Source organism: Scyliorhinus torazame, chromosome 4, assembly GCF_047496885.1.
Source record: "Scyliorhinus torazame isolate Kashiwa2021f chromosome 4, sScyTor2.1, whole genome shotgun sequence".
Classification (NCBI taxonomy): domain Eukaryota; kingdom Metazoa; phylum Chordata; class Chondrichthyes; order Carcharhiniformes; family Scyliorhinidae; genus Scyliorhinus; species Scyliorhinus torazame.
Window position 1 is genome coordinate 227,054,057 of NC_092710.1, and position 23,863 is coordinate 227,077,919.

The 23,863-nt window shown below is 44.7% G+C and overlaps 1 long non-coding RNA gene across 1 annotated transcript in view; it reads left to right on the forward strand.

The window, feature by feature from the left end:
- The window catches only part of LOC140411711 (uncharacterized), a 112,148-nt gene that overhangs the window by 80,726 nt on the left and 7,559 nt on the right, over positions 1-23,863 (forward strand). The window contains exon 2 of the long non-coding RNA XR_011940959.1: positions 12,567-12,620. This is a non-coding gene — a long non-coding RNA (uncharacterized lncRNA). The remainder of the gene's footprint in view (positions 1-12,566; positions 12,621-23,863) is intronic.

The window sequence follows — 23,863 nt, forward strand, 5'->3', positions numbered from 1 at the left end:
TGTTGGGCACAGATGTACACATCTCCTCTTTTTGGACCACAATAGAAAGACTTCCCCTTATCTTGGAAGGCCTTTCCTCCATTGAATATCAATAGATGTGGGAAATCTGTTGCCGCCTCCCTGCTCAGGCTGCCAGAACTGTCCGGATCTGTTTGACATTCCAGGATCCCAATTTACACCAGCTCATGGGGTTCCTTCCCTGCTTTAAATAGGCACCTCATCCAGCTGCAGAACTCTGCACGTTAAAATCAACAACGGTGGGAGAGGCTTGAGGTAAGTCGCCCCCATGTGTTTAAATAGCTTAACGGAATGCTTGCTTTCGTTGGACGGGGCATAGAGTATAACAACTGGCAAATCATGCTACAGTTGTATAGAACCTTGGTAAGGCCGCACTTGGAATATTGCGCACAACTCTGGTTGCCACAGTACCAGAAGGATGTGGGTGCTTTGGAGAGGGTGTAGAGGAGGTTTACCAGGATGTTGCCTGGTCTCGAGGGTGTTAGCTATATGGAGAGGCTGAATAGACTCAGACTGTTTTCATTAGAAAGGCAGAGGTTGAGGGGTGACCTGATAGAGGTCTACAAGATTGTGAGGGGCATGGATAGAGTGGATGGGCAGGCACTCTTTCCCAGGGTGGAGGGGACCAGTCACCAGGGGGCATAGGTTTAAGGTCTGTGGGGCAAAGTTTAGAAGAGATGTGCAAGGCATGTTTTTTATGCAGATGGTGGTGAGTGCCTGGAACGCGTTGCCAGGGGAGGTTGTGGAAGCAGATACATTAACGGTGTTCAAAAGGCATCTTGACAAACACATGGATAGGATGGGTATAGAGGGATACAGCACAAGGAAGTGCTGAGGGTTTTGGCAAAGGTTGGTATCATGACCGGTACAGGCTTGGAGGGGCCCAGGGCCTGATCCTGTCTGTATTGTTCTTTGTTCTAGCTACCTGCCCAGTTCCTGCTGAATGAATCCGGATAAAACCAACCTTTATGCCTTACTTCACTAACCCCCTTTTGTGGATGCATTATTGGGATGTATTTGTAGATGTCATGGGGTGAAAGTCAAATAGATTACAATGTTTCCTAATATATATTGAGAATTTTACCAAATAGGAAGGTTTGTTATTTTCAGTGTAATCAGTTGAGATGTGTTTCCTACGCATGTTAGTCAATGTAGATCATAAAATTTAATTTACTACAAATGATTTCCAAGGTTTACCTCTGATAATAAATCTTGGGAGGTCCATCATTTTTGTTGTATTAATCCCAGAACCCTCTCTGTGTTTTATAAGGCACTGCACTTCAGCATTTTTGGCATTTCTATGGTACTGCTGGTAATTTAATAATGATGTAAAAACACAGCGACTGTGCCTGGAATTTATGCAGCGAATCAGGATCACAGAACAATCTGTAACAAATTTAAAAGATCTGTTTGAAGCCCTGGAGCCCTCTGCTTTACGAATATTAGAACTATAGCAAATACTTTGAAATCTTTCCCTTTGTTTAGCTCACTGACACCAGGCCTGACCTGGAGTCAAATACTTACTTTTCAATATGATTATACAGCTGCAGGATGCTCTCCAAAAGTCTTATTATTGAACTTAAATTTTGGACAAGTTTTAGTTCACTTCCATAAATGTTTATTAATTACCTTTGGAGGGGTCCAAATCTGATTGATTAATCAGAATGAATATAGATGAGTGGTCTATTAGTGCTCTCAACTGAAATTAAACCATCTTTCACTCACATCTGTTTTTAATTTAAAATTATGCAACAGAACAAAATATTGCTCCAGTTATGTTCTCTGATCTCTGTGGGTGGGATTAAGTGGTTTGGGTAAGAAAACCAGTTCTAAAGAAAATAAACAAATGCTGTGGCAAATGGCCTATTAAGAACGCTTTGGGCCATTTCTTGGACTATTTAAGTGGTGCTTTTAGGTAATGACAATCCTCCTAGTTTAGTAGCGATTTTTCACAAAAGAAAATGATAGGGTACAAGTTCTAATGACAGCGATTAAAGACTGCATGATCAAGTAGTTTTAAAGGGGAACTCAATCTAGCAGAATTTTACGTCTGCAGTCAAGTGTATAATAGGTCACTTGAATAACTCTGAGGCTAATAGTCTAAAACTTTAACAGCTGTACAATGGGCAACAGCATCATGAGACAACAGGGACGGTTGTTTGTTTATCATTTTCAGCAATGACACAATACATTTTGCACTGTTAACGTTCTAAATCAGGTTTTCAATCAGAGCTAATGTAAAATGTATTAAATTTGAGCACATAAAATGTTATGAGTATGTGTGGGGCGGTGGAAGGAAAGATTACCATTGCACAAAAGAGCTTTTATTAAAAATGCTTCCTGGGCTTTGTGTACCAATCTCTTCTCTCTCGCTCTCTCTCTCCACATTTTAGAATCCAGATTATTTTCCTTCTTGTGATCCCTCCTGCTGAGCACACCATTAGGGGAGGTGGTAGCATAGTGGTATGGACTTGTGATCCACAGATCCAGGGTAATGCTCTGGGAACCAGGGCTCGAATCCCACCATGGTAGATGATGGGATTAAAAGTCTAATGATGACCTTGAAATTATTGTCATTAAAACCCATCTGATTAGGGAAGGAAATCTACCGTTGTTACGTGGTCTGGCCAACATGTGACTTTGCAGTAATAGGGGTTGCTTCTTAACTGCTCTCTGAAATAGCCTAGCAAGCCACTCAGTTTAAGGACAACAAGGGATCGGCAACAATGGCCTTGCCAGTGACACCCACATACCATGTAAGGAAAAAAAAAATCTCAAGTCTCTTCTTGATAGTATTATTAACCCAGTATCTAAAACATCAGTCTGAATGACACTTGGGTTGAATTTAGATTTGCAGTTTACTGCCCATGAATGGGAATCTGTTGAAGTTCTATTCCATGTACACAATGTAAATCAATACCTTAAGCAGAACTTGACGGTAACAAACTTCCTGAACACCAAAAGCACCAAAAAAATCTCTGCACTGGATAAACATCCCCAACTTTCAGTCCTAACATAGAAAATTAAGGATTCCGATTGGCGATATGTAAGAGGTGGTCACAAGTTTGGTGGCTCCCGTTGACATTCTCGATTCTTGCCCTTCTTTCCCGTTTTTAAGAGAAACTTTGCCGGAAATTGATCCCGGTAAAATTTAATGTTGAAGATGCGTCAAACCCAATGGAAGCTGTCCAATAAAAAGACAACATTTAGCGTTTCTTCATTGATGGTGGCGAATGAAGGCCTGAGCCCCGAGGAAGGCAGGGCGGAAGTGTTAGTGCCGTCAGATAGTACAGCCAAAATGATGGGAGTAAAATCCCTGGATGATGCTGCTGTTGGTGTTACTGCTGTAAAAAAAAATGCCCCAAATGCTGCTGCTGTGCTTACCACTGTAGGCCAAGATCAAAGTTGAAGCCCAGAAAGAAATACGATGACAGGAATAATACCGTTGGATTGTACATTCAAAATGGCGGAAATAAAATTGTCAGATAGCACTGCTACACTCATCAACAGTGGATATCCTCTTTGAAGTCATGGCTGCTGAAGTTGAAAAGCAATTCACCAAACACTTCTAAAGACAAGGTAAAGAGATGATGCAAACCCTAAAGCAGTCAGTGGATGACACACTGGCCCCAATAAAGGAGGCTTTGAGCAAGGCATTAATGGCAGTGCAGGAATATGGGGAAGTGCTGAAGGAGATGGAAAAAGCACTGTCAAGACGAATCTCCAGAAATAGAGGTAGGAAGGATGAAAGACTTGGAGAAACGGTTGGGATGGAATCTTCGGATTGTGGGGCTGCAGGGGGAACTAGAAGGCCAGACACCAACAGAATACTTTGATAGAATGTTTGTGAAACTGTTGGGTGGGTGAAGAAGAGGAAGTTACCCCTTTCAAGCTAGACAGGGCCCACTGATCCCTTTGTCCGAAACCAGAGGTGAACCAACCACCAAGAGCAGTGATTGTTTACTTCAAAAGGAATCAGGCTAAGGAAACGAGTATTGCAATGGTCGAAACTGAAATGAGAAATGAGATGGAACGGCAACGCCATTCACATCTATCAAGATGTGATGAAAAAACGTATGGCTTTCAATGAGGTGAAAGCAGCACTTCATAAAAAGGGTATCCAATTCGGAATGGTTTACCTGGAGAGGTCACAAATTACATACAACTCCGTGGACCTTTTCCTTGATTCTGCAGAGAGGGCAGAGGCATTCGTAAGGGCTGAAGACCTGGGACTGGATTAAATTTTATGTTGCGGCTCAGATATTATGGTTAGGTTGGATTGGTTTGGAGTGATGGAATGTTATGTTATATATGTTTCTGATGTTTATTATTATTTGGTTGTTTGTATTATATTAGGATTATATATAAATGTTTCGGAAAGGATGGGGGTGGGGGGGGCGGAATTGTACGTTTAGGAAGGGAGGAAAAATAAATTAATGAATTCAATTAAAATTAAATATATATTGTCAGGTTCTGGACAACCTTCTTTGAGACAATGTACAGAGTTGTGGGGGTGAGGGTGGAGGTATGCCCAAAAATGGCTATCTTCGGGGTTTTAGACCAGCCAGAACTCTTCATGGGGAGGAGGCTGATGCCCAAGCCTTTGCCTCTCTAATCGCCAGCCAAAGAATTTGCTCAGCCAGCGATCAGCTGCACCACCCAAAGCTGCAGACTGGCTGTCCGACCTGTTGGAACAAGTGGAGAAAATAAAATGCACCATTCGTTGCTGGGAAGAGAGCTTCTATAAGACATGGAACCATGTTCGCAGCCAGCAGCTAATAGAGCAGGGGGAGGGGGGAGGCACAGTCATGCCACAAAAACATAAAGGAAAGAGGGGGAAAGGGGGAAGGAAAGGGAACTGGGGAGGAGGGGAAGGGGGGGCCAAAAACCAACCCTGCGGGTCAGAACACAAGCGGCAGAGCCGCAGAGGAGAGGCCTGAAAACATGTGAGAGAGAGCAGAGTCAAAACCAGTACGCTGGGCAACACACGCCAGGACCAACACAAAGTGCCCAAACAGGGCGGAACGGCCAGATTAGGTCTGCAGCCACAGAGGAGTGGGGGAAAGAAATAGGTCGACACCAGAAAGTTCCAAGTCGAAACACGTATGTACGTCCATTCGTCCCACTCTGTTCAGCGGGGTCTCGACACCCCCTCGCCCCCAGAAGAAACTATGTAAATATGCAAACTTTGACTTTGTCAGTGATGAGGGTGGAGGGTTTATGTACCATAAAATGCGAAAATCAATAAAACTATTTTTTTAAAAAGCAGAGTCAGCATGCCTCAGTGAAGGGGAACTCATGCCTGACAAATTTATTAGAATTCTTTGAGGTAGTACAGAGCAGTTGGTGCAATATATGTGAATTTCCAACAACGTTCGATAAGGTACCACATAAAAGGTTTGTTACGACACACTGGGCTGCTGCGCGGTTAATTCCAGCCCCACCCGACACGGAGTTGCAACACAATTGAATTTACCAATAATTCTTTTTAAAATACCTGTCTTTGGCTTTTGGCTGCCCAATAATTACAGTCATTGGCAGCATGGTAGCATAGTGGGTAGCACTGTTGCTTCACAGCTCCAAGGTCCCAGGTTCGCTTCCCGGCTTGGGTCACTGTCTGTGCGGAGTCTGCACGTTCTCCCTGTGTCTGCGTCGGTTCCCTCTGGGTGCTCCGGTTCCCTCCCACAAGTCCCGAAAGATGCGCTGTTAGGTAATTTGGACATTCTGAATTCTCCCTCCGTGTACCCGAACAGTCGCCGGAATGTGGCAACTAGAGGATTTTCACAGTAACGTCATTGCCGTGTTAATGTAAGCCTACGTGTGACAATAAAGATTATTATTATAAATGTAAACAAAATTACTTTTTATTAATAACAAGAATTGCAATGAAATATGCAGCAAAAACAACTGGTTACTATCATTTAAATTCTAATTCCCTGATTTTACTTGCTCCCCATTCTCGTCACACAGACACACAATACAGAAAAACACATGGAAGGACAGGGTAAAAATCGTAAGTAAAAGCAAAAAGGCTGGGCAGCACAGTGGCACAGTGGTTAACACTGCTGCCTATGGCTCTGAGGACCTGGGTTTGGATCCCGGCCTTGGGTCACTGCCCTTGTAGAGTTTGCACATTCTCCCCGTGTCCATGTGGGATTTACTCCCACAACCCAAAGATGCGCAGGACAGGTGGATTGGCAACGTTAATTTGCCCCTTAATTGGAAAAAAATAAATGGGTACTTAAAATTTTTTTTTAAAAGGAGAAGGAAAAAGGAGCCTTTAATTCAGATGGTGGTTTCCAGCACCTTATTCCGCTTCAAACCTTGCTTTCAATTCAAGGTTTTACTATAGATTCATTCTGGTCACTGGAGTTTCAGAAATACAGCACTCACAGTCTTTATGGAGAGAGTGAGAGAGTCCTGGCCTTTGTTGCAGCCTATAATGGTTTCCTGTAGATTCATTAATTCAGGTTCTTTGCAATTCCAGGACTACAGCACTCACAGCCTTTCTGGAGAAAACACAGAGGATAGAGGGAGAGACCTTGGCCCTGTGCCTCCAGGAATCAAACTCAGCTCCTTCGGTCTCTGAACATCACTCCACTCAAGCAGGATCCAATCACCATCTGTTACCGGGCAAAATACAGCCTTTTGGCCAATTCATTGGCAAACAGCCAATCAATCAAACTGAGTCCCACCCCATCTCTCTCTCTTTCTGGTGCCGAAAAGTCTGAAGCTCCTGTTCAAACTGTCAGGGACTCACAGAGTGTTCTCTCTTGCAACTTATGAATTCCTCAATCTCTCTACTGCTTGACTTAAAGATACATGTCAATCAAGAATGATAATGACAAAATAAAAGAAAGGGGGGAAAAAGGGAATAAACAGGAAGGATCCTTACAGGCTACTTAATAAGATAAGAACCCATGGTGTTGCAGGTAGTATATTCGCAATTATAGAAGATTGACTAACTGATAGAAGACAGAGATTTGGGATAAGAGGGGGTTTTCAGAATGGCAACCTGTAACTAGTTGAGTGCCACAGGGATCAGTGCTAGGGCCACAATTATTCCCACTACATATTAATGACTTGGATGAGGGAAGTGAATGAACTATTACCAAGTTTGCAAATGACACAAAAAGAGGTGGGAAGGCAAGTGGTGAGGATTACACAAGAAGTCTGCAAAGGGATATAGGCAGGTTAGGTGAATGGGCAAAAACTTGGCAGATGGAATATAATGCAGGTAAATGTGAAGTTATGCACTTTAGTAGGAAGAATAAAGGAGCTGAATATTATTTAAATAGAGAAAGACTGCAGAAAGCTGCAGCACAGAGGGATTTGGGGGCCGTGGTGCATAAATCACAAAAAGCTAGCATGCAAGTTCAGCGGGTAATTCAGAAAGCAATTGGAATGATGACCTTTATTTCAAACGGAATGTAGTAGAGAAGTCCTGCTAAAACTATACAAAGCAACAGTTAGACCACACCTGGGATACTATGATTAGTTTTGGTCCCTTTCTAAGAAAAGATATACTGGCATTGGAGGCAGCCCAGAGAAGGTTCACTAGGTTGATCCCGGGTATGGAGGGATTTTCATATGAGGAGATGTTAGGTTGGTTGGGCCTGTATTCATTGGAGTTTAGAAGAATAAGAGGCAACATTATTGAGACATATCGGATTCTCAGGGGGCTTGACAGGGTAGTTGTGCCCCTGTGTGGGAGGGCCTAGGATGAGAGGGCATAATCTTAGAGTGAGGGGTTGCCTACTTAAGAGAGAGATGAGGAGGAACTTCCTCTCCCAGAGAGTAGGGAATCTGGAATTCTTTACCACAGACGGTTGTAGGGGCTGGGTTGTTAAGTATGTTCAAGGTTCAGAAATAAATTTTTAATCAATAAGGAAATCACGGATTATGGGGATAAGGTGAGAAAGTGGAGTTGAAGATTATCATATCAGGGCAGTCATAATCTCATTGAATGGTGGAGCAGACTCGTTCCTACGATCTTATGCAAGGACTAAGAGCAAAGGGTGGTGGGTGAGAGGACATGTTTTGGCATGAGTTGGCTTAAGTGCTGTAAGCTCAAGGGAAATGGGCTGTGTTCAGAAAGATGTGACTAGAAAAGACACCTGGGCGCCTTTGGGTCGGCATAGACAAGGTGGGCTGAATAGAACATAAAACATAGAACATTACAGCGCAGTACAGGCCCTTCGGCCCTCGATGTTGCGCCGACCTGTGAAACCACTCTAAAGCCCATCTACACTATTCCCTTATCGTCCATATGTCTATCCAATGACCATTTGAATGCCCTTAGTGTTGGCGAGTCCACAACTGTTGCAGGCAGGGCATTCCACGCCCTTACTACTCTCTGAGTAAAGAACCTACCTCTGACATCTGTCTTATATCTATCTCCCCTCAATTTAAAGGTATGTCCCCTCGTGCTAGACATCATCATCCGAGGAAAAAGGCTCTCACTGTCCACCCTATCCAATCCTCTGATCATCTTGTATGCCTCAATTACGTCACCTCTTAACCTTCTTCTCTCTAATGAAAACAGCCTCAAGTCCCTCAGCCTTCCCTCATAAGATCTTCCCTCCATACCAGGCAACATTCTGGTAAATCTCCTCTGCACGCTTTCCACATCCTTCCTATAATGCGGCGACCAGAATTGCACGCAATACTCCAAATGCGGCCGCACCAGAGTTTTGTACAGCTGCAACATGACCTCATGGCTCCGAAACTCAATCCCTCTACCAATAAAAGGTAACACACCTTACGCCTTCTTAACAACCCTCTCAACCTGGGTGGCAACTTTCAGGGATCTATGTACATGGACACCGAGATCTCTCTGCTCATCCACACTGCCAAGAATCTTACCATTAGCTCAGTACTCTGTCTTCCTGTTATTCCTTCCAAAATGAATCACCTCACACTTTTCTGCATTAAACTCCATTTGCCACCTCGCAGCCCAGCTCTGCAGCTTATCTATGTCCCTCTGTAACTTGTAACATCCATCTGCACTGTCCACAACTCCACCGACTTTAGTGTCATCTGCAAATTTACTCACCCATCCTTCTACGCCCTCCTGCAGGTCAATTATAAAAATGACAAACAGCAGTGGCCCCAAAACAGATTCTTGTGGTACACAACTAGTAACTGGACTCCAGTCTGAACATTTCCCATCAACCACCACCCTTTGTCTTCTTCCAGCTAGCCAATTTCTGATCCAAACTGCTAAATGACCCTGGATCCCATGCCTCCGTATTTTCTGCAGTAGCCTACCATGGGGAACCTTATCAAATGCTTTACTGAAATCCATATACACCACATCAACTGCTTTACCCTGATCCACCTGTTTGGTCACCTTCTCAAAGAACTCAATAAGGTTTGTGAGGCACGACCTACCCTTCACAAAACCGTGTTGACTATCTCTAATCAACTTATTCCTTTCCAGATGATTATACATCCTATCTCTTATAAATCTTTCCAAGGTTTTGCCCACAACAGAAGTAAGGCTCACTGGTCTGTCGTTACCGGGGTTGTCTCTACTCCCCTTCTTGAACAAGGGGGACAACATTTGCGATCCTCCAGTCTTCTGGCACTATTCCTGTAGACAAAGATGACTTAAAGATCAAAGCCAAAGGCTCAGCAATTTCCTCCCTAGCTTCCCAGAGAATCCTAGGATAAATCCCATCTGGCCCAGGGGTCTTACCTATTTTCACACTTTCCAGAATTGCTAACACCTCCTCCTTATGAACCTCAAGCCCTTCTAGTCTAGTAGCCTGAATCTCAGTATTCTCCTCGACATCATTGTCTTTTTCCTGTGTGAAAACTGACGAAAAATATTCATTTAGCACCTCTCCTATCTCCTCGGACTACAAGCACAACTTCCCGCTACTGTCCTTGACTGGCCCTACTCTTACCCTAGTCATTTGTTTATTCCTGATATAAGCTTTAGGGTTATCTTCGATCCTACCTGCCAAAGACTTTTCATGTCCCCTCCTGGCTCTTCTTAGCTCTCTCTTTAGGTCCTTCCTAGCTAACTTGTAACTCTCGAGCGCCCTTACTGAACCTTCATGTCTCATCTTTACATAAGCCTCCTTCTTCCTCTTGACAAGTGTTTTGACTGCTTTAGTAAACCACGGTTCCCTTGCTCGACCACTTCCTCCCTGCCAGACAGGTACATACTTATCAAGGACACGCAGTAGCAGTTCCTTGAACAAGCTTCACATTTCCATTGTGCCCATCCCCTGCAGTTTTCCTCTCCATCCGATGCATCCTAAGTCTTGCCTCATCGCATCATAATTGCCTTTCCCCCAGATATAACTCTTGCCCTGCGGTATATACCTATCCCTTTCCATCACTAAAGTAAACGCAATGGAATTGTGGTCATTATCACCAAAGTGCTCACCTACCTCCAAATCTAACACCTGTCCTGGTTCATTACCCAGTACCAAATCCAATATGGCCTCACCTCTCACTGGCCTATCTACATACTGTGTCAGGAAACCCTCCTGCACACATTGGACAAAAACAGACCCATCTAAAGTACTCGACCTATAGCGTTTCCAGTCAATATTTGGAAAGTTAAAGTCCCCCATAACAACTACCCTGTTGCTTTTGCTCCTATCCAGAATAATATTTGCAATCCTTTCCTCTACATCTCTGGAACTTTTCAGAGGCCTATAGAAAACCCCTAACAGGGTGACCTCTCCTTTCCTGTTTCTAACCTCAGCCCATACTACCTCAGTAGATGAGTCCTCATCAAACGTCCTTTCTGCCACCGTAATACTGTCCTTGACTAACAATGCCACCCCTCCCCCTCTTTTACCACCTTCCCTGAGCTTACTGAAATATCTAACAACAACCATTCCTGTCCCTGCTCTATCCATGTCTCTGAAATGGCCACAACATCCAAGTCCCAGGTACCAACCCATGCCGCAAGTTCACCCACCTTATTCCGGATGCTCCTGGCATTGAAGAAGACACACTTTAAACCACCTTCCTGCCTGCCGGTACACTCCTGCAACTTTGAAACCTTACTCATGACCTCACTAATCTCAACCTCCTGTATACTGGAGCTACAATTCAGGCTCCCAAGCCTCTGCTGAACTAGTTTAAACCCTCCCGAAGAGCATTAGCAAATTTCCCCCCCAGGATATTGGTACCCCTCTGGTCCAGGTGTAGACCATAAATTCTATGATTAAAAAAAACACGGATGGGCACCTTCGGCCTTGCCCTGCCCATGTACAATTACGGACTGATCAGAGTGGGCAGACAAGTGGCAGGAAGTCCCCTTATGTTTGCTATTTAGATGTGGCAAAATAGGCTCTTGGCAGGTCTTTAAATAGGAGTGCTGAATTCTAGGGTAATTGTTCTGGTAAAATGTATTAACGGTTGATTTTTATGTTGGTCTTTTCGCGTCTATTTTATTCCATTTTGTATCCTGAAACTACTCCAAAATAGGCAACAATGCAAAAGAAAATCTAACCAACAGGCTTGAGTTCTGGTTTTGTGAAAAGTCAGCAGTGGATGGGCTAGTCCTCTCCAGGGTTAATCTTTTTTTCCGAGTGGGGTGCTAGACATTGGGAGGGGTTGAAAATGGCTGCAGCCACCAGAGTTGGATGAATGGTACATCTCAAAAAGGTAGGCAGATACCGTGTCAAGTGTTTTGCTCCCTTGAAAATATTTCATGGAAATACTGGAATCTCAACATTTCAGAAGGAGGCCATTCGGCCCTTCAAGTCTGCACTGACCCTCTGATAGAACACCGTACACAGGCCCACTCCCTCACTCTGTCCCCACAGCCCCACCCAACCTGCTCATCCATGGACACTAAGGGACAAGTTAGCATGGCAAATCCATCTAACCTGCACATCTTTGGAATGTGGGAGGAAACCGGAGCACCCGGAGGAAACCCATGTAGACACGGAAAGTGCAAGCGACACAATGATAGTCACCCAAGGCCAGAATTGAATACACGTCCCTGGTTCTGTGAGGCAATAGTGCTAACTATTGTGCCGCCATGCTACCTGTGAATTATATAATGCTGATCTTGCAACCCATTTTCCCGCCATGGAATGCGCGCCTAGGTTTGCTCAACTGAAGTGCTGATCTCATTGTAAGCCTTCTAAAAAATGCAGAACTTCCATTCAACAACATTTGGTGCATTTTGATTGACGGCATTCCTGGTGTCCAATGTTACCCAAGCAATAACGAGTGGGATTCTTTGAATGTTTGCGGGCGGCTTGATTCTCTGGTCCTACCGGCAGCACACGCCCGGCTGTGGGTTTCCTGGCGGTGTAGTGCGGTTTCAGTGGGAAATCCCATTGTTAAGCGATGGGAGTGGAGAATCCTGCCACCAGTGAACTGCGCGGCCAAATTTTCCGCTCTCGCTATCAGTGGTCACGGGGCAGATTCGCAACGGAGAATCCCACCCAATGTCAGAGAAAGATGTTTGATGCCACTCCATCATTATTACATAATTGTGTTCCACCAAAGGACAATCGAAAATCTAATGTTTGTATATAATAATCTAGTTTCTGCCACACCCATTCTAGGAATGCAAGCAAATGAGGATAATGTGAAAGAAAAACCCGACTGGGCCAATTAAGGTAAATTTCTAAAGAACATACTTTGTTTAAAATGAAAACCCTTGTCTTACTCTTAAAAATGGCCATAATTGAGTATTTGCAATGTGATTGTGTTATCATATCCTCAATTCGGTTGCACTATATATTAAGAATAACTAGCTAGGCAGTACTTCAGTGGCTGCATCCCAATAAAGTTTTTAAAAAATGTTTCTAATTCATTACCTGATTACAAAATCCTACTTCTCGTGTAAATATCTTGCTCCCTTTTAAATACCTACAAATTGATTCTGCAGGTGTCGCATTCCAGAGCACTGGGTTCTCACAAGATCACATCTTCTTGTTATTCTACCTAACCTCTCTGAGAACATCACACTGTGGGCTTAAAAAGCCTGCATCCTCAATGCACTCCTGTACAATGGTGAGGGCTGGACAACATATGGTAGGCTAGTGAAAAGGCTGAATAGATTTCATCATTGCTATCTCAAACATAACCACAGCATCACTTGGCAGGACTAGGGTACTAACTCAGAGGTGCAGGAGTATGCTAATTCCATCAGTGTTTATTCATTGATTAGCTAAATATGCCTGCTAAATATGCCTGCACTGGCTTGGCCACATTCTTTGGATGAATGACAGCTGAACGGCCAATGGTGCTCTGTATTGGTGGGTCACAACACCTGGATATCCATACGTCCACTACAAGGAAAATGAAATGAAAATGAAAACAAAATGAAAATCGCTTATTGTCACAAGTAGGCTTCAAATGAAGTTACTGTGAAAAGCCCCTAGTCACCACCTTCCGGCGCCTGTTCGGGAACCTGGAAGTGAGGTATGAAGATGGTGGACATTGACTCTGACAACTGAGAGACAGTTGCCGATGACCATGACCTCTGACTGAGGTGGACTGTTTGGCAGGATATTGGAAGAGGAGAGCAGAAACGAAAAGCTCAGCTGGTGGAGTAAAGTCCCCAGAGAAAACAACGACCAACAAAGCATTTTCTCAGCCCACTTCTTCTTTAGAAAGCGCAGCAGATATTACCATGTTAATAGTGTGGGGCTGCTGAGCCACGTCAGCTGATGCTTAACACAGAGGTGACCACAAAGACACACCCCTCATCTTACAAGATTGGCAGCACAGTGGCATAATGGTTAACACTGCTGCCTCACAACGCCAGGGACCCAGGTTCGATTTCGCCCTTGAGCGACTGTTTGAGTGGAATTTGTGCATTCTCCCCATGTCTGCGTGGGTTTCCTCCGGTGCTCCGGTTTCCTCCCACTGAAGCAAATAGTGGCCACTGCTGGGGCAACAGGGCATTTCTGAGAAGATGATCCAAGTGCAGGTTAGGTGGATCGGCCATACGAAAGCGCCCCTTAGTATTTAAAGTGTTAGGTGGGGTTATGGTGTTACATGGATAGGCTGGGGGAGTAGAGTGCTCATGTGGAGGGTTTGTGCAGACACGATGGCCGAATGGCCTCCTTCTGCACTGTAGGAATTCTATGATTCTAAGGCACTTACTGATTGTCTTTTTCAGGATTCCTTTGCTGGAGCGAAGAGTTGCTTCCTATCAATTTTCTTCATTTGAACTACTTCAATCATTTCACCCATTAATCCTTTCTCTATGGGCAGCATGGTGGCACGTTGGTTAGCACTGCCCCACGGCGCTGAGGATCTGGGTTTGATCCTGGCCCCGGGTTACTGTCCGTGTGTGGTTTGCACACTCTCCCCATGTTTGTTAAATTGGCCCTTAATTGGAATTTTAAAACATCTTTTCTCTACTGCACTTGGAATATTTATGTTGGGGTGAATTTTACAATGGGGTGCATAGCTTGCTCCCGCACCCGCCCCCCACTGCCCACCCACCACCCCTCCTCACTCTCTGTAGGAAGATTGGTTGCCAGGTCTCAGATTTTTAAAAAAGGTTACTCTGCAGCGATATCATGCTGGACCGGGCCTTAACAAAGTCAAAGTAGGACCTCCACCCCTCAAGCAGGGGAGTCACACCCATGAGAGCCACTGGCCAGTCAGGTTGGCTGACAGTTGAGAAATGATAGCAGTGCTAGAAACATGTAGTGGCCACTACTGGGGCAACAGGGGATTTCTGAGAAGATGATCCAATCATACCAGACTTTCAGGCAACCATAAGGTTTTGGTAGGGAAGAGATTGAAGTTGCAGGTGAGTCAGAGGAGGAGTTTGTGACATGGGTTCTAGAGGCTGGGGAGGGGGGATGAGGCACATCTCCACAATGGCTCCGGGGTCGCCTCAAAGGAGGTACTTGCTTCCTTCCTGTCGTTTTCCCTGAGTTGCAAAAGTAGCAAATTGGCCAGTTTCGTTCCACCTTCCCCTACCCTCCATATTATGGTGGTAGAGGCTGAAAGAGGCAGTTATGTGACCTTTACTTGACAATTTAATGGCCTCAATATACCTGAGGACAGGCAGACTGACTAGTTTCCTATTTTTCCATCATTTCTTTTTATTATTTTGTGGAGCGTGGGCATCACTAACTCGGCCAGCATGTATTGCCCATCTCTAATTTCCCTCGGGAACGTGGCAATGAGTCACCCTCACAAACCACTGCAGTCCATGCAGTGTAGGTTCTCCTGCAGGGCTGTGAGGAAGAGAGCACCAAGGTTTTGACCCAACAAAAGTGAAGAAATGGCCACAATATAGTTTCAAGTCAGGGTGATGTTTGGCTTGTCTGGGAACTGTGCTGGTGGTGCTGTTCCCATATGGCTGAAGCCCTTGACCTTTGAGATGGTAGAGATTGTGGGTTTGGAAAGTGCAGTCGAAGGAGCATTGGTGAGTTCTTGCAGTGCTTCTTTTGATGGTTCACATGGCTAATATTGTGCATTGGTGGTGGAGGGAGTGAATGTTGATGATGGTGAATATGTCATCACTCAAATGGGCTTCTTTGTCCTGGATGGTGTTGAGCTTCTTGAATGTTGTTGGAGCTACCATCATCCAGACAACTGGAGACTATTCCTGACCTGTGCCTGGTAGATGGTGGACAGCCTTTGTGGATTCATGAAGTAAGTTACTCCCTGCAGGATTCCCAGTTTGAGATCTGCTCTTGTAGCCACAATATTTACATGGATGGTCCAGTTCAGTTTCTGGTCAATAGTAACCCCTAGAATGTTGATAATCAGGTTTCAGTGATGTTAATGCCATTAAATGTCAAGGGAGATGGTTGGATTCTTGTTGGAGAGCTCAGGTTCCTTGATGTCATATTTGCTGCTTTGATGTCAATGGCAGTCACTCTTATCTCATCTCTTGAGTTCAGCTCTTTAATCCATGTTTGGAACAAATCTCTAATGAAGTCAGGAGCTGAATGACCAGGCAGAAGCCAAAATTAGCATTAGTGGACAAGTTATTGCTCAGTAAGTGCCGCTTGATAGCACTGTCAATACCCCTTCCATTACTTCACTATAATATTGGGAACAGCTTTGGGTGGGTGGAAAGGCGATGGGCTTTCCACCCATTTATTTTACATGTCCTCCCTCCTTCAAATACGCCAGAAGGGCTGTAGATGTTAGGCCATAATCTCTAAATGTAAATGATTCCTTTATTCCAAAGTATAATTGCTGAACATTCCATGAAGCTAATGGCCACTGTCACTAACCTTGATGGGAGATCAGTGAAATCAAGAACAAATGGGCATTTTCTGCCAATTATGGCATTTCCCAAGGGGTCGACTGATCTACTGAAGTCACATTGGGTGATTGAGAGAATGTCCACAGAATTTCAGGCTGTATATCCTCCCTAAAACTGAAAAGCTGAGTTTTTACAACCACATTTCATAGAATCATAGAATTTACAGTGCAGAAGGAGGCCATTCGGCCCATCGGGTCTGCACCGGCCCTTGGAAAGAACACCCTACCTAATCCCAAACCTCCACCCTATCCCTGTAACCCAGTAACCCCACCCAACCCCTTTGGACACTAATGGCAATTTAGCATGGCCAATCCACCTAATCTGCACATCTTTGGACTGTGGGAGGAAACCCACGCACACGCGGGGAGAAAGTGTAAACTCCGCACAGACAGTGACCCAAGCTGGGAATCGAAGATGGGACCCTTGATCTGTGAAGCAACAATGCAAACTACTATACTACCGTGCCCCCCCTGCTACCGTGCCCCCCATATCATTCATCAATGGCAATTTGTCTGAGAATGTACCTTTTTCTATATCAACGTTCTACCGATTTGAAGTCTAGTCAGTATTCCTACATTACAACAGTCATTACACTTCAAAAGTACTTCATTGGCTGCTTTGACACATTCAATGGTCATCAAAATGCAGGTCTTTCCTTCGATGCCTATTTGTACCCCAAATTCTAGGCACCTCAGTTTTTTCCAATAATTTGAAAAACGTACTGGAGTTAAGCAGGGATACATCACAACAATAATAAGAATAAAGTTGCGCAGTTATTCCCGTTATCAAATTTCAGAATAGAACCTGGCTTAAAGAACATATAAATCATAATAATAACTAATAATAATAACCTGTTATTGTCACAAGTATGAAGTTACTGTGAAAAGCCTCTAATCGCCACATTCCGCCGGCACCTGTTCGGGTAAGCCGGCACAGGAATTGAACCCGCGCTGCTGGCCTTGTTCTGCATCACAAACCAGCTGTCTAGCCCACTGAGCTAAACCAGCCCTTCCTGAGAATTGATTAGAAGACTTTTAAAATATATTGAGCTTTTTTTAAGTATATCGGAGAAGCTTGAAAGTTTAAGTTTAGAATTCACAATATGGCAAAAATGGAAATTAAGCCAATTTCATTTAATATACGATTTAATAACTATCTCACAGATTCAAACCCGATGACCCGTACCTCCTCTGACTCATACCCCCACGGCTTCCCCTTACCCCCAAGGGACTACAAAATCAACACAAACTCCCTAACCCGCAGGATTTCCCCCCATCCTCACGGGGATTATTTCTCCCACGTCTGCCAGACCGAGCTCTCACCCCCACCACCCAAGATCTGACCCCACACACCCCCAGACCTAAACTGACAGCCCACCACAACCCCCCACCCGAGGCCTGGCCTGACACCCCGCCCCTCCCCAAGACCTTGTACACAGCCCCTCCTCATCCTGTCCAAGGTCCTACTTGACACTCATGCAGATGGTCTGCTTTAGCCACCTAAATTGGCCAACTCTCGAATTAAAATGGCGAATGGCAAAGCCTGATGGGAAAGTCAGCCAACATAGACAGAAACCAGCAGCTGCAGGTTTGCTGTGTATTTACCTCTGCAAAAACCAGACAACATCGATATCAGCGGCCATCAGCATAACAAAGTAGCAGCTATCTGCATACTGATGAGCAATCCCCGGGAAGAATACGTAACATTTTGGACACACAAAGCAAAGCCAGACTCCTCGGCGCCAGCAGGAGCCAACACAAAGGAGGTGAACGAACACCTCAAGACCGCCCATCGATCAGGGAACCGCTCCAGTATTGGAGAAATCGAACCAAGCGATTGGGACAAAGTCCAATCACTTGGGACCAGGTACAGGGTCCGCCACGAAAGGCGGGAAGCCCCTGGGGACTATAAGAGTTAAGCCCCAAGTTCAAATCGCGCTCTTCAGCTCTCTTCAGCAGCTCCTCTTCTTCACCTCTGCGTCCTGCCCGGGTCACCCAGCAACATGAACCAACATTGACCGTGACCGGTGCAGTGACTCCAGTGGCATTGTGGATAGCACAATTGCTTCACAGCTCCAGGGTCCCAGGTTCGATTCCGGCTTGGGTCACTGTCTGTGCGGAGTCTGCACATCCTCCCCGTGTGTGCGTGGGTTTCCTCCGAGTGCTCCGGTTTCCTCCCACAGTCCAAAGATGTGCATGTTAGGTGGATTGGCCATGATAAATTGCCCTTAGTATCCAAAATTGCCCTTGGTGTTGGGTGGAGGTGTTGAGTTTGGGTAGGGTGCACTTTACCAAAGCCGGTGCAGACTCAAAGGGCCGAATGGCCTCCTTCTGCACTGTAAATTCAATGATAATCTATGATTAATCTAGGACAAAGGTTCGGCACAACATCGTGGGCCGAAGGGCCTGTTCTGTGCTGTATTTTCTATGTTCTATGTTCTATGATCACCGAAGCCCGTAAGTCTTAATTCAACGCTCGCTACGAGATAGGCGCTCCTAGCTACCAATCCGTACCAACTTCGAATCCCGCAGACTCAGAACCCGAACGAAAGGCCATTTGTTCCCCTGACCTGGTGGGCCAGACCAAAGTTAAGTATAGGCCTGTTAGTTGTAGAAGTAGCTTAGACGTAGAATTTGTGCATGAGTAGCGATTACTGTGTATAATAAATGTGCTTTGATTTATGGGCAGCATGGTAGCATTGTGGATAGCACAATTGCTTCACAGCTCCAGGGTCCCAGGTTCGATTCCGGCTTGGGTCACTGTCTGTGCAGAGTCTGCACATCCTCCCCGTGTGTGCGTGGGTTTCCTCCGGGTGCTCCGCTTTCCTCCCACAGTCCAAAGACGTGCAGGTTAGGTGGATTGGCCATGATAAATTGCCCGTAGTGTTCAGAATTGCCCTTAGTGTTGGGTGGGGTTACTGGGTTATGGGGATCGGGTGGAGGTGTTGACCTTGGGTAGGGTGCTCTTTCCAAGAGCCGGTGCAGTCGCGATGGGTCGAATGGCCTCCTTCTGCACTGCAAATTCTATGTTAATATGTTAATTTAAATCTTGCTAATCGGTGTATTGGTTTATTGATCATTACTCGGACTTGAACCTCGTGGCGGTATCCCTGGCGACTCGAGAGCAAAGGTAATAAAACAGAGCAATTGAACCAAGGAGAAAATCAGCAACACTGCCCACCCCTAAGGCCCAACCCAACCGCTCCCAGGTCCTCCAATCATATCCCATACCAATCCTACACCCCCCTCCCTCCCCCATCCTACCCTCTAACCTTATACACTCACCTTGTAAAAGACCTTTAATGTTCCTTGGCCTTTAAACTTATCTGGTTTACAGCAACTGGGGCCATTGAAAAGGGTGTGTGGTTTACTTCCCTTCGATTCTGCAGCAGTTTAGTGATAGGCCCCAGGAGCATCCTGCTCTACCCAAGTTTCAGTTGATCTGAGTCACAAGCTCAGGCATGATAGGATCACCTGCATTTTAAAGTCGAAATATTTGAGCCGAGTGGCAATTTGACTCAGTTGCCACTCCATCAGAGGTTACGGCCCCATCTTGCACTCTATCAAGGAATAATAGGGCTGTTATCCCTTGCCAATATTTATCTCTCTATCAACATATGTCCCGATGGCACAGTGGGTTGCACTGCTTCCTCACAACGCCAGGGATCCGGGTTAAATTCCGGCCTTGGGTGACTGTGTGGAGATTGTATGTTCTCCCAGTGTCTGCGTGGGTTTCCTCCAGGCTCTTCGGTTTCCTCCCACAGTCCAAAGATGATCAGGTGAGATGGATTGGGCATGCTAAATTGCCCCTTACTGTCCAGCAATGTGAAGATTAGTTGGAGTTATGGGATTACAGGGATAGGGCAGAGGAGTGGGCTGAGATGAGGTGCTCATTTGGAGGATCGGAGCAGACTCGATGAGCTGAATGACATCCTTCTGCACTGCAGGGATTCTATGGAACCATCAAATAGATTATCGTGTCACATTCACCTTGCTTTTTGTGGGATTTGCAGTGCCCATACTGGCTGCCACCCCAGTGACTACACTTCAAAATACTTCATGGCTATTGTAGCCATCTGGTATGGCCACTTACAGCAAGAAACATGGATGTTCGCAAAGCCTAAAGGGAAATGTGGACAATGTAAGATTCAGGCAGGCTCAGAGGCTGAATGTATATTTGTGAGCAAAGAATCCATACAGCATCGAAACCCCCAACCGATTAGCATTTAATGGCCCATCTCCGTAAGACAAAGGACTGATACTCAGGTAACCGATACAAGTCCAGACATTTCGGCGCCACTCCCTTTACTCAGGAAGCATAAACAACAGGGTCAATGACTGCTTAGGACACGCCCAGCCATCAAGGCACCCACCCATTTATTGGCTCAGATCGAAGACAGTGATCAAGAAACCGCCCAATTAATGGGGTCCAAACCTAAGGACTGCCCAAAAGAGCGCGAAATTCCCCAAAGATAAAGAGAGACACTGCCATCTGTTTGACCTCTCTTGGACCTGGCGCTCCGCCAACATCCACCTCCAATTGCAGCACCACCAGAAGCAAGTTCAAGTTCACCGCCCGCTGCCAGACGGATCAGCCCAGCTGAGCAGCAGTTACTTCTCCAGAACTAGTAGATCCAGATTCGAACAAAGGCCACTGTTCCTCTGACCTAAGCCGGGTACCTGAAGTTAAGTACAGGTTGTCATAGTTGTTAGGTGTAGTTTAACTAGTAGTGTTTCTGTTGCATGATTAATTGTGTGTGTAAATAAAGTACCCTTGATCTTGAACTAACTAACTGGTGTTTGGCTCTTTGATCGATATCCGCTTGAACCTTGTGGTCGTATCATTTGATACCTGGCGACTCTGAGCAATACAATATCGATAGCTAAAGAAAGAAGGGCAACCTTATTGATTGCCATATTTATAGCAGGTAAAAAAGGCAACACTATAAGGCACTTTGGAGCATTTCATAGAATCATAGGTCACAAGATGTGTTGGAGTTTAGGTAAATGTGTGTTCAGTGAGAGCAAATGCACAGCATAAGGACCGCAAGTGAAAAGAAAGTGTTTTTTTTATTCATGACTGCATTTTATAAAACCTTTCAGTGCTTTCAGTATTTCTGTGCATTTTGCTACATGTGCTATCACAGAAGTTCAGAGTGGCAGTTTTACACCAAAGTGAGTGAAGAGAGCAAGGGTTTGCAATACTGGGTGACTTCACATCAAGGATTGCCACTAAAGGCGCCTGCTAGTAGAATTAAATTCCTGATATATCATTGCAATAAAAAGTGGCATTATCCATTGAAAGACATAAAATGATACTCAGCCAGTATGCCAATAGAGAGCATTCAGTGAGGCTGCAGTAATGAATTGTCCTTATAAAATATTTGAAAAGTGCAAATCAATCTGGTTTAAATATTGGAAAGGAAAGTAAAATGTTTGCAGGTTTTCACTCAAATTAGCTAAAAAAGAAATCAGGATCCTGGAACCCAACAGCGGGGAAGTACTGACTGTTGCTAACACTCCAACTGTAGACTTATATGAGAAAGCATTGTGGTATCTTTTCCATTATGCACAATTTGCATCACTCTGCTGGATTTTTAGTTTCCACCCAGTAATCGAATTAAAAGAATTGCAACAAATAATTATGCAAGACCCCACTGAGGACCCTTGACTTGGGACCCTTGAATCCATATAACTTTCCATTCAGTTGTGGCATGAATCTCTTTCAATAAAGTTTCAGGTGCCCTGCAATTTTGTCTGTTAATTTTGCTAATTCTGGTCTAATGCCCAGGCCAGCACATGACCCACTATGAGTGCGACCAACATCCATACTCAGCATGACAGACATTTTGTACAGTCCGAGTGGTAATACAAATGATGTTTCAAAATAAAATTCCAGAATAATTGATAGCTGCCCAAGCTTCTAACATGTTGATGGTGATATGCAATGATTATGATTATAAACAATGACAGTCAAGCAAGAAAATTATTATGCTGTCCGTTTCTCCTCAGTGGGGTCTTGCATAATTATTTGTTGCAATTCTTTTAATTCTATTACTGGGTGGAAACTAAAAATCCAGCAGAGTGATGCAAATTGTGCATAATGGAAAAGATACCACAACGCTGTCTCATACAAGTATCAAGGATTAGAGCACACTTCATACATAAATCCATAGATTTTACATAGCTTGATATATTTGGCTCAATATCACTTATAACAGCATATTGTCAAGCTTTGAATGCAGTGTGGTTGAGATTAACCTGGTCATCTGTTTTTAATTATCAGTTCATATTTAGTTGCCAGGAAGCAGGGACATTTCACAAAGTAAAAACAAGTCTCCAAGGAAATTTGTACGCACCACTAATAATCAACTTTCTGGTAAAATGGCTGGATTGTATATCATGCGTCAATGAACTCAAATTCATCAAATAAAATAAAGACAAAAAACTACAGATGCTGGAAATCTGAAATAAAATCAGAAAATGCAGGTCTGTCAGCATCTCTATCCACAGACCTCATCAAGTTAATGTTCAACCAACTGTTTATTTAAATGATTGGTTTTGACCTTTTTTAAATTGCTCATATTTAGCTCAATAGCCAGTGGACCAGGCATAAACAATCAATGCACTTCATGTATTAAAATCAATGCTGTATTAAGAATATATAGGGCAGCACGGTAGCATTGTGGACAGCACAATTGCTTCACAGCTCCAGGGTCCCAGGTTCGATTCCCGGCTTGGGTCACTGTCTGTGCGGAGTCTGCACGTTCTCCCCGTGTGTGCGTGGGTTTCCTCCGGGTGCTCCGGTTTCCTCCCACAGTCCAAAGATGTGCAGGTTAGGTGGATTGGCCATGATAAATTGCCCTTAGTGTCCAAAATTGCCCTTAGTGTTGGGTGGGGTTACTGGGTTATGGGGATAGGGTGTAGGTGTTGACCTTGGGTAGGGTGCTCTTTCCAAGAGCCGGTGCAGACTCGATGGGCAGAATGGCCTCCTTCTGCACTGTAAATTCTGTGATTCTGTGATATAATAAAACAAATGTTTTGTAGATGGAATGATTCTAATTGCAAAACATTCACAGAGCACCCAGAGGCTTGTTCATCATGATCGGGGACTTCAACAAGGCCAACCTCAAGAGTGTACTGCCAAAATTCCACCAACACATCTCCTGTCCCACTAGGGGCGATAACACTCTCGACCACTGCTACACAAAAATCAAGAGCACCTACTGATCCATCCCACGACCGCACTTCGGAAAATCGGACCATAAGGCGGTGCTCCTTCTCCCGGCACACAAGCAGAAACTGAAGTGGGAAAATTCGATTCAGAAGATTATCATAGATTATCATAGAATTTACAGTGCAGAAGGAGGTCATTCGGCCCATCGAGTCTGCACCGGCTCTTGGAAAGAGCACCCTACCCAAGGTCAACACCTCCACTCTATCCCCATAACCCAGTAACTCCACCCAATACTAAGGTCATGGAATGCTTGTCCGAGGCAACGAAAGAGCTCCTACGTGACTGCTTGGAGTCAGTGGACTGGTCCATATTTAAGAAATCAGCGACCAACCTAAATGAGTATGCCACCACCGTCACAGACTTTATCAGCAAATGTAT